Source organism: Acanthochromis polyacanthus, chromosome 18 (genome assembly GCF_021347895.1).
Source record: "Acanthochromis polyacanthus isolate Apoly-LR-REF ecotype Palm Island chromosome 18, KAUST_Apoly_ChrSc, whole genome shotgun sequence".
Taxonomy (NCBI): domain Eukaryota; kingdom Metazoa; phylum Chordata; class Actinopteri; family Pomacentridae; genus Acanthochromis; species Acanthochromis polyacanthus.
The window spans coordinates 10,634,298-10,647,328 of NC_067130.1; the positions used below are offsets into that span (position 1 = coordinate 10,634,298).

The 13,031-nt window shown below is 41.4% G+C and overlaps 1 protein-coding gene across 1 annotated transcript in view; it reads left to right on the top strand.

Annotated features, from left to right (window-relative positions):
• LOC110957866 (transmembrane protein 250) overlaps positions 1–13,031 on the top strand; it is a 31,120-nt gene that overhangs the window by 10,476 nt on the left and 7,613 nt on the right. The window contains exon 2 of the mRNA XM_022204091.2: positions 1,858–1,950. The gene's annotated coding sequence lies outside the window, so the exon portion shown is untranslated. The remainder of the gene's footprint in view (positions 1–1,857; positions 1,951–13,031) is intronic.

Consider the following 13,031-nt stretch of genomic DNA (forward strand, 5'->3'; position numbering starts at 1 on the left):
CGTGATCAGGTGCTGTCAGAATACCGGGGAGCGGGAAGTAAAGCTTTGAGTGTTGGAAATGGATTGCAGGGCGTGATTCACTGCAGAGGGAGAAGCCCAAAGAGAGAGAGAGACGAAGGTGGTGGAGGAGGGAAGGGGGGGGGGGGAGGAGAAGGAGAGGTGGGGGGGGGGGGTGTAGTGGAGATGAGAGTTGCGGCACCATTTTTCACAGCAGACAAAAACATTTGCTGGGATATCAATTTGGAGCCGCGAAGCAGTCTTCCCCTCCTGCCCCATCATCCATCATCTTTTCGCACTAACCACCACTTGGGCACTGCACCCCCACCTCCTCCTCCACCTTTCAACCACCCACACACGCATGCACATTTAAAGAGCCTCACCCTCCGTCTTCCTCCCACGCCACGCATATCAGAAGACGCGAGCACTTTCTGCAGCCTCATGCTGCTCTGCAAAACATACATGCACAAACACGTGCTTGGATGCAATGCAGCGCTTATCTAAAACAGGGCATAAAAGCCTGACCCGCAGGTGCTCTGTGTGAAAAGAAAATGCAAAGCAGAGCTGAAGCGCGGCACCTCGCGTGGCTGGGGTTGAGAAGGCGGGGCCGAGCGGTTGCCACAGCGGCCGTCTCTCCTAGTCTTCTCCCATTAGCACCAGTAGGGGAGACCCCACCCTCCGGCTGCCCCCTTATTGGCACCTTTGCCTGCACCCCATCACTCATCTCCCAGCCATCATCCATCACCCATCGCGATCAATAGGAGGCCACGCATTCATCAGTCCCTGGGTGCTGATGGGAAAGAGGAGGGTCGGTGGGGGGAGAGAGGGAGCACATAGTATAGAGGAGAGGAAGGAATATCTGAAAGTGAGTAAAAAAGGAGAAATGAAGGAGGAGGAGTCATGTAGGAGAAAATTTGAGAATAAAAGCCAGGCTGAGAAGCGATGAGACGGAGGTGCACTCTTACAGAGGCGAGATGACAGCAGAATTTCAACTTGTTTACGTGCCACCAGTAGGAAAATTAATATGTTTCTGGGCACAAGATATGAAAATATATAAAGGTACATTAAAGGGAGAAAAAAATGTAGTCCTGAGAAAAGATGAAAGCCATTACTGTAGCAATAAGCAAAGAAGGCGTTTAATATGCCACTGTCACATTCCCACATGACAGTGATGAAGCCATCATAATGATAAGTGGTAACTCTGTGCATGTCTTTGCTACACAAGGAGTGGCATGAAAAGATAAAAAAAGATCCTTTGGGGAAAAGGGATAAGAGAGAACTGAGGGAAAGTTTAATGTGCATAATTATACACAACATGCACGCAAACATGCACACACATGTATGGAGAACATAATGGTGCAGTGTCATTGTCAGTCATTCGGTGGTTGTCAGTTTCCGGCAAGACTCTACACTTTGTGCTGACAGCCCATAAGTTGTGCGGGCACACATACACACACATGTTGGCTCAGCAGCACACATCCCCCTCGGCTGAAGGTGGACCGGAATAGATCGCACTTTAAGATGATGGATGCTCTCTCTGCCCAGAAAGGTTAGGGACGGGGCAATAAGTTACTGAGCACCACGTTCGGGGCGAGTCGTAGAGGTGGCCAACAAATATACAGTAATTGTGATTGCTTGACAGCCAGGACATGAACCTCTGTGAAAGCTGAACCACAGCGTGTCATACTTTGGTGCAAAATATATATGAAAACGGCTGCATTTCTCAGTTGCTTGAGTGTATTCATTTATCACGTATTTTATTAGTTTTCAGAACTACCTATTCGCAAATAATTTTAAAGTTTGTTACATGACGTCATTTTTGGAAAGTCTTATGGCGTCTACTTATTCTTCCGTCCACAGAATCAATCATGGAGGCCCAAACACAGCGAAGGAAAACTAGCAAACATCCAAACCACAACAGAGATTTGTGGTAGAAGCTGGACTCAAGGCCAGGTGAGATTGTGTGTTTGTGCCAAGCGCTAACCACTCTGCCTCATTTAGGCATCAACACGGTAACAGAGGGAGGGGGCAGAGAGGGCTTTGGGTTAGGTGACATGTCCAGAAGCCACATCACCACCACCACTAACCTCCCAAAGTCATCCAGTCCCCAGGTCCCCTTTGTGCGTATGTGTCAGATGTCACTCTCAGGTTTCGAACCCCAGGTCTCCATCTGCCGGATGCTCTCATTGGATTATTCAGGAGAGGCTAAACGCTCTTTGTACCAAGCTGACTGGGACAAAACCCCACCTGGGCAGGATAAACCACCACAAGCTATGCAGAAAGAGTGCTCTTGTCACATGAAAATATTGTTACATGCTAGGGATTGTGGGATAAGAATCGTCATGGTGGGAGTCAACTCTTGGTATGAAACAGAATTTCCCCTTGGGGATCAATATAGCATTTCTATGCTATTTTATATTCTAGTCTATTATGGAAATGTGGCTTTTGACTTAACAAAAGTGCAGTCCTAGCCTGTTCTAACAGATAAAATTAGAGTTTAGAAAGATTTTTAAATATAGCCAAATGCTTTACATACAAAAAAGAAATTAGAGAAAATGCTATTCTTTTAATATGAATTTAGAAAGAAGCAAGAAGTGTTTCAGATTTTAAAAAAACCCTGAAAGACAAAGCTACAAAGAAAATGCCAGTAAGAAATGAACACATAAGTTAAAGCTGCTAAAATCAAAAAAAATTATATTAACAGTATATCAAATGGCACTATGAAAGGGGTCACTCTTAATGATAAACCTAGAGAGAATAATCACCCATCTATGAAGCTCTCCTTGGCTTTACAGCTCATTATTTTCCTGTCAGCTTCCCAACCTAATGTTCCAACTTTCTCAGCTCTAATAGCATCATTTTTGTTGTAGCTTTTGTTGTGATAAAGCTCTAAATGCCCCTACATGCTGGCAGTGACAGACACAGAAAGTAGGTAATGAAAATAGCCAAGTACTAGATTTGAAAGGAGTTTAAAAAAAAAAAGACTAAATAGTGGCTTTAGTTTCAGCAGGTGTCTAGAAATATGACTTTAAATAAATGCTAATGATGCTCTATACCTGCAGAATGAGTAAATGCACAAAGTCTATATTAACAATGATGTGTTGATGTGCACAACTTACTTCAGGTTCAGACCTAAAAACAAACAGGACACACATGACAAGATTGAGTATGAAAAAGAAAGAAGCTGCTCCCATTTTGGGTTCACAAGAGCATTAAACTATTTAAAGTCTGTCAGAAAGGGTCAGGAAAAGCCATTTCTGTTCTCTTCCTTTTTCTCCATCTCTTAACGATGTGACCTCTAACACCTTCCGGGCTACTTGCTGCTCTTTCTTAAATATTTCATTGCGAGACCATCCATTGTTTTTCTTGCTCACACACACACACACACACACACACACCCACACGCATGCACACGGCACGACCAAATAGGACGTGCGTGTATCAAATGCTTGTGTACGTCCGTGCGTGTGCGTCTCGGCGTGTGTCCCTGTGTAAACGGAGACCAGTTGCAGATAATAGATGTCTGTGTTTAATATTGGAGGAGTCTGAGGTAACCGCAAACCTGCAAACCTGGGGTCACCGTGTGTGAAGCCTGACACCCGATCTCCGCCACTGCTGAACACAGCTATTGTAAAAACGGCCGCCTCGAGGATTGATATCCTTAACCTGATTTTTGTTCCATTGATACCTTTTATGCGTGTTTTCCTGTTTACGGCGAGTACTGCCATTACTCTTTATGGGAAATGTGTCAGCGGGAAAACGCAAAAATGAGAAATATGCAAAGAGGTAAAAAGCAAATAAATACTGTACCTTTCTTTCAATAAGAGGCAGGCTGCTAAGTGGGTTGGCGGGAATCTCGTAAACACTAATTGACAGTGGTAATCTCCCGTCAGCAAGTGAAGAAATATGAGGTACAACAGCGATCAATCAGATACTTAGAGCCCTTTGCTGACATCTGGAGCAAAATATAGAGAAGGGCAACATAAGGGAAATGTGTGGACAGTGAGCTTTTTCAGCCAGGTGGAGGGATACTGTATTTAGATTCTGATATCACCTTCCACTAGATTCTGCTTGATTTTAAACACTGAAACCTATGAAAACATAAAGCTGCTATAATCAGCATGTTGACATTAACACTACTTGTTTCACAAGACTCTGAAGTAAAAGCTGCGTCTTTTAGCTCATTGATTTTGTACAACAACCCACAACTTTACTCTTTTGTTCTAACTGCTCTCATTAGCATAGTTCAAGACACAGCAGGCAGGTGAAAAATCTCAGATAAAGTTGCTTTACAGTACCTGCCTACACAGGTGCCAGTTTGACTTTGTCCCTCATGGATGCTTGGAAAATAATGCTAAAAGTTCATATCACCATAGGCCTAATATCCCTGAGATGGCACTGGCAACACAAATTTAAAAAAAAAAAAGATTAACAATTCCCTCGACTACCAGGCAAGTCAAATTAGCAAAATAAATAAACACATACATAACACAATATTGTCCAGAAAGTTAAAACTGAACAACAAATCTATATGTCTATTATTAGTTAACTATGCGACAGTCTTGGTGAAATAAAACATGGAGAAGTGCTTTCGATTGGCCAATTTTTGACCAAGTAACCAAGAGCTAATAGCCTCTTGGTTAAAGATGATGTTTTAGAAAAATTAAGCAGTGGCAATGTCCTCAGATTACATACAATCTTAAAAATTCACTGCACATAACAGTTTAACAGCTGATGTTATCCATTTTCATGTGCAAGCAAGCAACTGAGCACCTATGAACACAGCATCTATCTAAAGTAAAGGGAACATCTGACTCACATTCATAGGACTAATACAGCCTCACTGTTGGGTGTACACCATCCAATAAAGAGATAATAGCAATCTTAGAAATGTGTTAACTGCTTGTTGTGCTGGTCCCAAGAGGCCAAAAAATCCATTGATGCAGTTTTAGCTAAGTAAACATTTATCAATAATAACAATAATCCAATAAAAGAGTTACCAGAACACTAGCACATTCATTTACACCATCATAAGTTGATTTCCTCTACATCCGTCTTATCCACCAACACTCCATTAAAGTTATTTTTTCCAAAAGATTAACTTTAATCCCTGCTATCTCAAAAAAGTCTTTACTGTGGGTCCTCTCTACTCTGCTGCTATCAAATCTGAAGTTGCCTCCGCATCCAAATAGACTTTCTTGCCTCCTCGTTTAACCCACAATGGTCTAGGGCTTCAAGGAAATTCAGCTGAAGAATACATTTTATATAAAAATGAGTACCAGATTGTCGTATCAGTAGAACCAACTAAACATGCTGTTGAATTTGCTGTGTATCAAAGTTGGAATTTGAATTTTAATGTTATTAAACTTGCCAGAGTGCTTTAAAATGAGGTTTTAATAAGATTTTTCCACTCGCCTGAGTTGATCCGCATTGACCGCACCACGCTGCAAAAACCATGATGACATACATTTCCACAGCAGGGGATAGCGGCACCGAGGTGATCCATGCCAAGCCACACTGCTGTGGCTCGAGAGAAATCTCTATCCGTGTTCTGCTCAGAGTACTTTTTCAGAGTCCCTGTGGCTGAGAGTTGATTTTCACCCCTGTGTCCCTGTTTGGACATTCAGATATTAGTCTTATTTTGCTGTTTATTGATCGCTTACAAACGTATCACAGTTAGAGGTGTTGCTGCTTCACTCTAAAATCGTTACAGCAGCCTTCCTTGTGAAGGAACATACTGTGTTTAAGACAGAGTTCAGGTAAACCTTTCTGTACAGTGCAGTGGAAAAACAGCGTAACTCGACTGATCGAAGCTGTTCACAGCAGGGAGCGATGTAACTGACCCCACCACACCACAGTAAAAACCCTATAAGAGAAACAGCAAACAAAAAGGGAAGAAATCTAAGTAAACAAATGCATACTTTCCCCCTTCTTTATAATCTTTTATTACTGTGTTGGTAGTGACGGTGCAACAAGGGTAAGGCACCTGTTTTCCTGACCTTTGACCTTTTGACCCCGGCATCATGTCACCGGATTAGAGTATTTCTTTCTGGTGGATCAGGCAGATCTTGATTTGGTACGTTAAAGAAAGAGTGGTATCCGAGCCGGGGTACTTTTGTACTTGCTGTATCATTAATGGGGCACACATAAAGATACGCAGATCTCCTGGCACTTTACTACAGATTAGGAGACAGGCTCAGAAAACCGATGCGTTTATCTCGTGTTTTCGATCTAGGCCACGTTTTGGTTCAATTCACATGTAGGTCTGGCTTTTTTTTCTTTCTTTCTTTTAAAGCTGATGCCCGTAATTGATACAAGAGTGAAATGTTTAGTGACAACAGTATTATATGTTGTTTAATTGTTTAAAGTGATCTTAGAAAGGAAAGATCGCACATAGAATATCGTTGTTTTTATTACATTCAGTTACTGAGTCTGGTTTGAAAAATCCAACACAAACACAGTGTTCAGATGTCACATCTTGTGCACTCATATTTTACCACTGTGAAATAATTTGCAGCATAAATCTCCCTGCATTAAAATGTTCGCATGAGCTGGTCAAGAGGGTTGACAAGGCAGTGCAGTCCAAACGTAAATCAGCATAAGTGATCGGATAGATTTTTCTGTGTTAATGTATCGTAGCCTTGGCATGCACAATAACTCAGATGAAGGGAGGGAGGGCAAGCATATCCAGGATCCAGCCCTCTGTTTGCCAAGCCAATGTGGCTGGGTCATCAAATCGACAATGTGATTGACCCATCAATTGACCCCAGCTGACCTCTCAGGCCAATCAGGCTAATGGTGGCTAGTAGTTCGAGCTTTACTTCACCGGTATCCTCTCGCTTGTGCTGCTTATTGGTGAGTCTCTGTGCACAAACTCACATGCAAACAGAGACCGACATCCAGTCCAATCTCACATCCTGGGTTCCTAACCCGTCTCAATTTGTTTGTATTGACACGCCCTTAACTGGGTGACTCTCCTTAGCATTGACCTTTCTCTCTTTGCACGCTTGTTAAAATCAACAGCCCTTTGGATGGTTCACTTTATGGTCCAATAACACAAAAAAAGACTGCTGGCTTCCATCTGATGTGAAACCAGGAGCAGTTTTTTTGAGGGGCAAGCGAGGGGGACAATTCCCAGGCTTGTGTAAAATGTACAAAATACATTTGAGGCCAGTTGTTCATATTAGTCACAAAAATGCTGAATCAGCATATTCCATCCAAGCTCCCTACCGTGGATCAATACGTGTCTGCAAGGTTGAATCTCCATAAATCAATTATAGTGAAATTCTTGGAGTGTGTGTGTAGACTGGACGTGGGGCTCTATTGATCCGATCTAGTTTGTGGTCACTGTATCATGTTTCCAATTATTTGATGTAATGATAGTGTATGGATTCTTAATTGACAAGAGGGTTTACATCAGGGGTGTGATTCCTTATGCAGCGCAGTCGACCTGCAAAGTCATTGTTTTTCTGTGCTACTTTTACTCATTTAACCGGTGTACTCCTTTACTCTGTAGGAATAAAACTTCATCCATAAAGTGCAATGTACACAGAGCAAATCACACAGGTGTGGTAAGCGAGGTACATTAGCATAAACTTGCCAATTAAATGAGCAAAAGTGATCAAATTGACATGTTGGTACCAGTGAATGCATTAGTACAACCATAATGCCAGCAGAAAATCAGGGGAAGTGATGTACATGTGCATTTAAAGTTCACACAACAAGGTGCAATTAATTCTCCTGTCTTCTATTTTAATATTTCAAACCTATGCCAACATTAAAAAGAAAAAATATTGACAATGTTAAATGTATAGAATGGAGCAGTGGAGTCAACTGGCTTCACAGTAAAGGTCTGCAGTGTTTTGGTGGTGGAAGGTACTGACACAGCTGCAGAAAGCGATGAGTTTGCATGAACAGTAAACAGCTTTTACTGCTCTGCTGGGACAGCAAAAAAAAAGGGAAAAGGATCCAAATGCTGTTATTTTGTGACTGTAAAACTGTGAATGAGAGTAAGAAATAGAGGTTTTGTCCATATGGCCACAATAACATTTACATTAATACCACTCAGTTATAGGAAAAATACATAGGCATCAAGCAAGCATGGAATAGTAAATCAAATAAAAGTAATAAAATGAAAGTAGCAAAAGTAATGACACAGTTCGTGAGTGGATTGAGTAGAGCTGAACTGCCATGTGCACAAATTCTCAAATACTTGCACCAGAAGCTTCCAGCTGCACCTGTTTTTTCCTGTACAATGTAAAGTTGACCCTACCTGTTCTCCAGTTACCTCCTCTGCACCAGTCAATTCTCATCTCTCTTTCCCTCTCTCTCTCTAATATCAACTGAAATAAATTGCACATCTTTTCCAAACAGAGCAATTTCTCTGCCATCTGTTCACCAACGTAAATCAGGGCTTGTTGATGTAAACCTCCTCCTTCCTCAAACTCCCCCCAGTGAGGACTGAAGTAAGACTAATCCCCCAGTCTCCCCTGCCCTCTAAATCATCCCTGCATATTAATGGCTCTATGCATCACTACCAGTTAGAAATAGGTCTGCATGCAAAACATGCAGAGCACAAAATCAAGGCCTCAGTCTCTTTGGAGGTTTGTGGTGGGCAGGTTTTTAATAGAAACAGATGAGTGGGGGCAAATCAGCAGCAAAGACATCTTAAATTTGGTAGATGATGTCTGCATTTTGCCATTTAAGCTAAAATGGCAAGTCATGACATCTTGGAAATTTATATTTCAAGCACTTACACTCTCTTCATTCACATATGCTGTTTTTGTGCAAGGACCAATATTAAAATATATTTTTAAAAGTGTCACATTCTCTCTCTGTCGGTCTCATCTTCACACTGCACTTCTAGCAACAATCTCACCTCTGCTGACGCTTTCACATCTTTTCAGATCTGACACCCCTTCCACCATAAGTCCCAGCTTCACAGCCCTCTCATTCACCCATACAGATGTTTCCACATCGGTCAATAATCCAGCCTAGCCCCCTTATGCTGAGGATTAATACTAGCTGGGCCCAATTCAGCCAAATGTGGCAGAGGACAGAAGGGGAACAGGACAGCAGGACATGGACACAAACCAAAAAGAAAGCTCAGTAACCCCTAAGAACTGTATCGAGTTTAATTCAATATTGTGAACTTTGTGACTGGTTTGCATAATGCCGAACATGATCAAATTCTATTACCTCAGCATTTCCCAAGGATTAATGTACAAAAAAACAAAACTGACCCTGATGAATTCATGTTTTGTTTTTTCAACTTGGGTTTTACATGTTGGAGCAAGTCCTTGAAAAGTGTATCTGTTTCTGCATAAAACAACTAGCAGAACTTTGAGATACAGTAGTTCAAAGTAACATCTGGCCAGATAAATACTTGGGGATCTTAGTGCTACAGGAGCAGGTTTTAATGACAACAGATGGCTTGACAGGATTATGAAACACACACAGATGCGTGCACTTAAGAGACACACATGATGAAGCCATAAGGAAAAAAAACCCTGAAGAGGACTGAAAGTGTTTGAGTAGGCCTTTGGCTACTTCGTTAATAAGTCATCTTTATATAGCAAAGAAACTTGGAAGCAACTATCTGACCCAACTGCCTGCATCATGTTTTATTTTAATTAGTATAATTGGGTACTTAATTTGCTCTCCGAGGCTTGGCATCCCCTGCACACCTAACTGTCCTGGAAGTTTGTCTGTGCTAGACCCTTTCCTCATCTTTTAATTTTATTTATTTTTTATGTTTTTTTTCGGAGTTGACAAATTTGGAGACACACACTCCGACTAAGGGACACATTCGCAACCCCACGTTTACAGACACTTGTGTTACTAAAATTGAATCAACATATAAGCACCTAAAACTAGCCACATGGATACTTTATTTTAGCATGTGGCCAAAGTTTCATCTGACAGGCCTAATGGATCTTCTCTATAGAAGATCCACTGAGCCGCTTCATGCCACAGCACAGCACAAGCAAGGCTTTGATTAAACTTTCACTAATTAAAGTCTCCCTCATCTTATTAGCCCGACTAATTGATTTAATTTGTCTTAGCTCGACTATTGGCTGTGACCTCTACTTAGTTAATGAATTAATTGATTTAGCCCAAGTGCATTTGAAGGAGTCAAAGAGGATTTTGACGTGTTGCCCCTTTAATCTCGCTTACTCACTCTTTGGGTCATGGCGGCTGTGTATTGGCAAAGGTTTTTTTTTGGAGGGGTGGGAGGTGGAGGGTGGAAAGCTTCGACCGTGGATTGAAATTGCCGCTCCACAAGGCTACGAGGACGGAGCAGATTTGGCCTTGTGCGCTTTGTCAGAAGGCCAAATGAAGACGTAGCCTTAGCGGTGACACTTTAAAAGCACCATTCTTCAGTTCAAACTTGGGCTGGAAAAAAGCTGTGCAGAATATATTTTCCCTGACTAACCCCCACCTCAGCGAAGGTGAGGCAATGCCCTAAAGGTCTTCATGTTTTGGAAGAGAAAAATATGACTCAATAATATTGCCATAATGCATGATTAGAACCAGTATGCATCCTTTACAGGGGCGCTCGGATGCCTAAATCACTAGCCTGCACTTTATTGACATCGTTTTTCTTGGTAATGGTACGAGACAGAGGAGCTTCCTCAGCTTGGAAGCAGTTATTAACCAGATGCACGGGGAAAAGCAACATCCACACTTGGCACCATTTATAGGCATTTGCAGCTGTAATGGCACCGAATGTGTCCATTTATCAAAGCAAGGCAATAACATAGGAGCTGGATTTTGTTCAAAGGAAGCCCATATAGGAAGAAAGAGAGCTGTGCCCTTGAATGAGGCTGCTCTTCAACAGATTGAAAAACCCTGAAATCTGGGCAAACAGCTCCCTCCAGTGGTGGAAAATCAAAGTTTTTTTCCCTTTCTTCTGCTTATCTCAAAGCCACTTAATAACAAACAAAAGGATTTTCCTTAGCATACAAGAACAAAGAGTAGGTATCAGCCCCTCCAAAAAAGCATTGCTTGATTGACATTTACAGAAACTGATCAGAAAACCTACTAATGTGTCTGTGTATCTCCATGCACATTATATCCAATCTTCATCTTTTACAGTCCAGAGTGAAACACCAGTTTGGGACTTGGCATTGCAGCTAAACTCAAACATTGCTTCATTCTTTTACATCATTTATGTGATTTTGATTAATTAAAAAGAAGCAGCTGATGTACGGGGGACAACAGCCAGCTAAAGATGTGACGCCTGACAATCTTAGAGCACGATCAAACTTGCTTGCTTTGACTATCGAAATGTCACCAAATTAACTGCAAGTAATCTGGTCTTTCTTCTGCCCTACAACTTTCATATTTTCATATTGGTATGCATCTCCTGTAGCTCAGTCTAACACAGTGCCCTTTGTCTTAGATCCACATGTCCTTTATCTCTGAGAGGGGAGTCTGTGTCTTCACCACCTGACAAGCAAGGATAACCTTCAAGACATTTTTTTAATAGACCACCATTAATCTTCTAACCAGAAAATACTGCAACCCATTGTAAGTTCATGTCTCAAGGCCAGGGGGTAACAGAGAACGATAGGCAGAGAACCAACTTAGCTCAACAACCTGTGCAGCAGGTTTTTGGTCCCAAAGTAATCCCAAGATTCAAAAATCCAATACAGAGCAGGGATAGAAAAAGATTTCTGCTGAAAGGAAGAGTCTGAATCCAGTTTCTGTCAAACTACAAGTGATAACTGAGTGATTTACAGTACAGGGAAGTAATTTGTGAGTTCTTAAGTTTAAACTTCTGCTTTGAAGACAGCTGTGAGATATAGAGTTTCACATTTTTCAGTGTCATCTTTGTACCGTTTTGTGTTGAAACTATTATTTTCAAGTAAACTCACAGAAGTTTGTGTGCACTGGTGCAATCAATGTGTAAGACTTCAGGTGAACGTTTTGTTTGTGACTGCTAGCGCATGAATAAGCTTTGATAAAAGAGATAAAGAAGGATTTTCAGTGTCTGCCTTAAACTGAATAACATATGGACGAGGTCAGAGGGGAGCTAGCAGCGATATGTTCAAGTTTTCTATGACAAAGATTCTGATGTAACATTTGTCTGTTAGAACTGAAAAGGATCTTTTTGTTGTTGTTCTCCGTCACGACCCTGAGCTTTTTCTTTAGGAGAAAACTTTTATTGAAAATACTTCAGAAAAGGAGGATTCAACAATGCTGTCTGCAAAATTGAATACAGGCGGCTGCTGCTGTTGAGTGGATTTAAAGGCTGCACACAGTTTTTACCGTAGCTGTGATGGAAACTGAGGTGGTAGATTCAGACATTTCGTTTTTAATTAGAATAGATTAGATATAATGACCTGTTATTTGTGAGCAAGGCTTCAGGCTGCTCCTGTTGAAGTGGGATTCATCCCAGACCACTACGGCACCCTGGAGTGTGAGATATAAACTGTGCTTGTATGTTTATTAAGTGAGCTGAACGATGTTGAGTTAGGTTGTTAGACCCAAACCACTGCAAAGTCATAATGAAAAGCACTTTAAAGACATTCAGCCACGGTGAGCACTCTCTTGTGGACACAGAAAATACTCTCCGTTTTAATAAATAGGCCATTTAATTTGTATGGCCAAAGCTGACTTCAGACTTTGGCTGCCACTCAAATTATTATGCTATGGATTTAATTACTAAACTCAATCACAGTGTGAAAGCAAGGGATCAGGATTAATGTACTTTAACATCAGTGACAGCTTTATGTATGTTTGATTAAATGTTATCATGTTTGTTTTTCTAATTTTGCACAACACACCTTTAAATTCTCAGCAAAGTGACCCAGTACACTATTAACAAGTGTAATAAACTCTTTTTTTTAAATGCCTGTATTTATCATGACTTATGGTCAGCTGCTGCCATCTGGCTTCAGGACAGATAGCAGAGATGTAATCCTCCGGCCAACCCATAAATCTGTCCAATGAAGGTTACGTGATATACAGAGTGAGAGGCTTGACCACGGTTATGTGGCTCCAACACTTATAAGGACGTGCAAGTACAT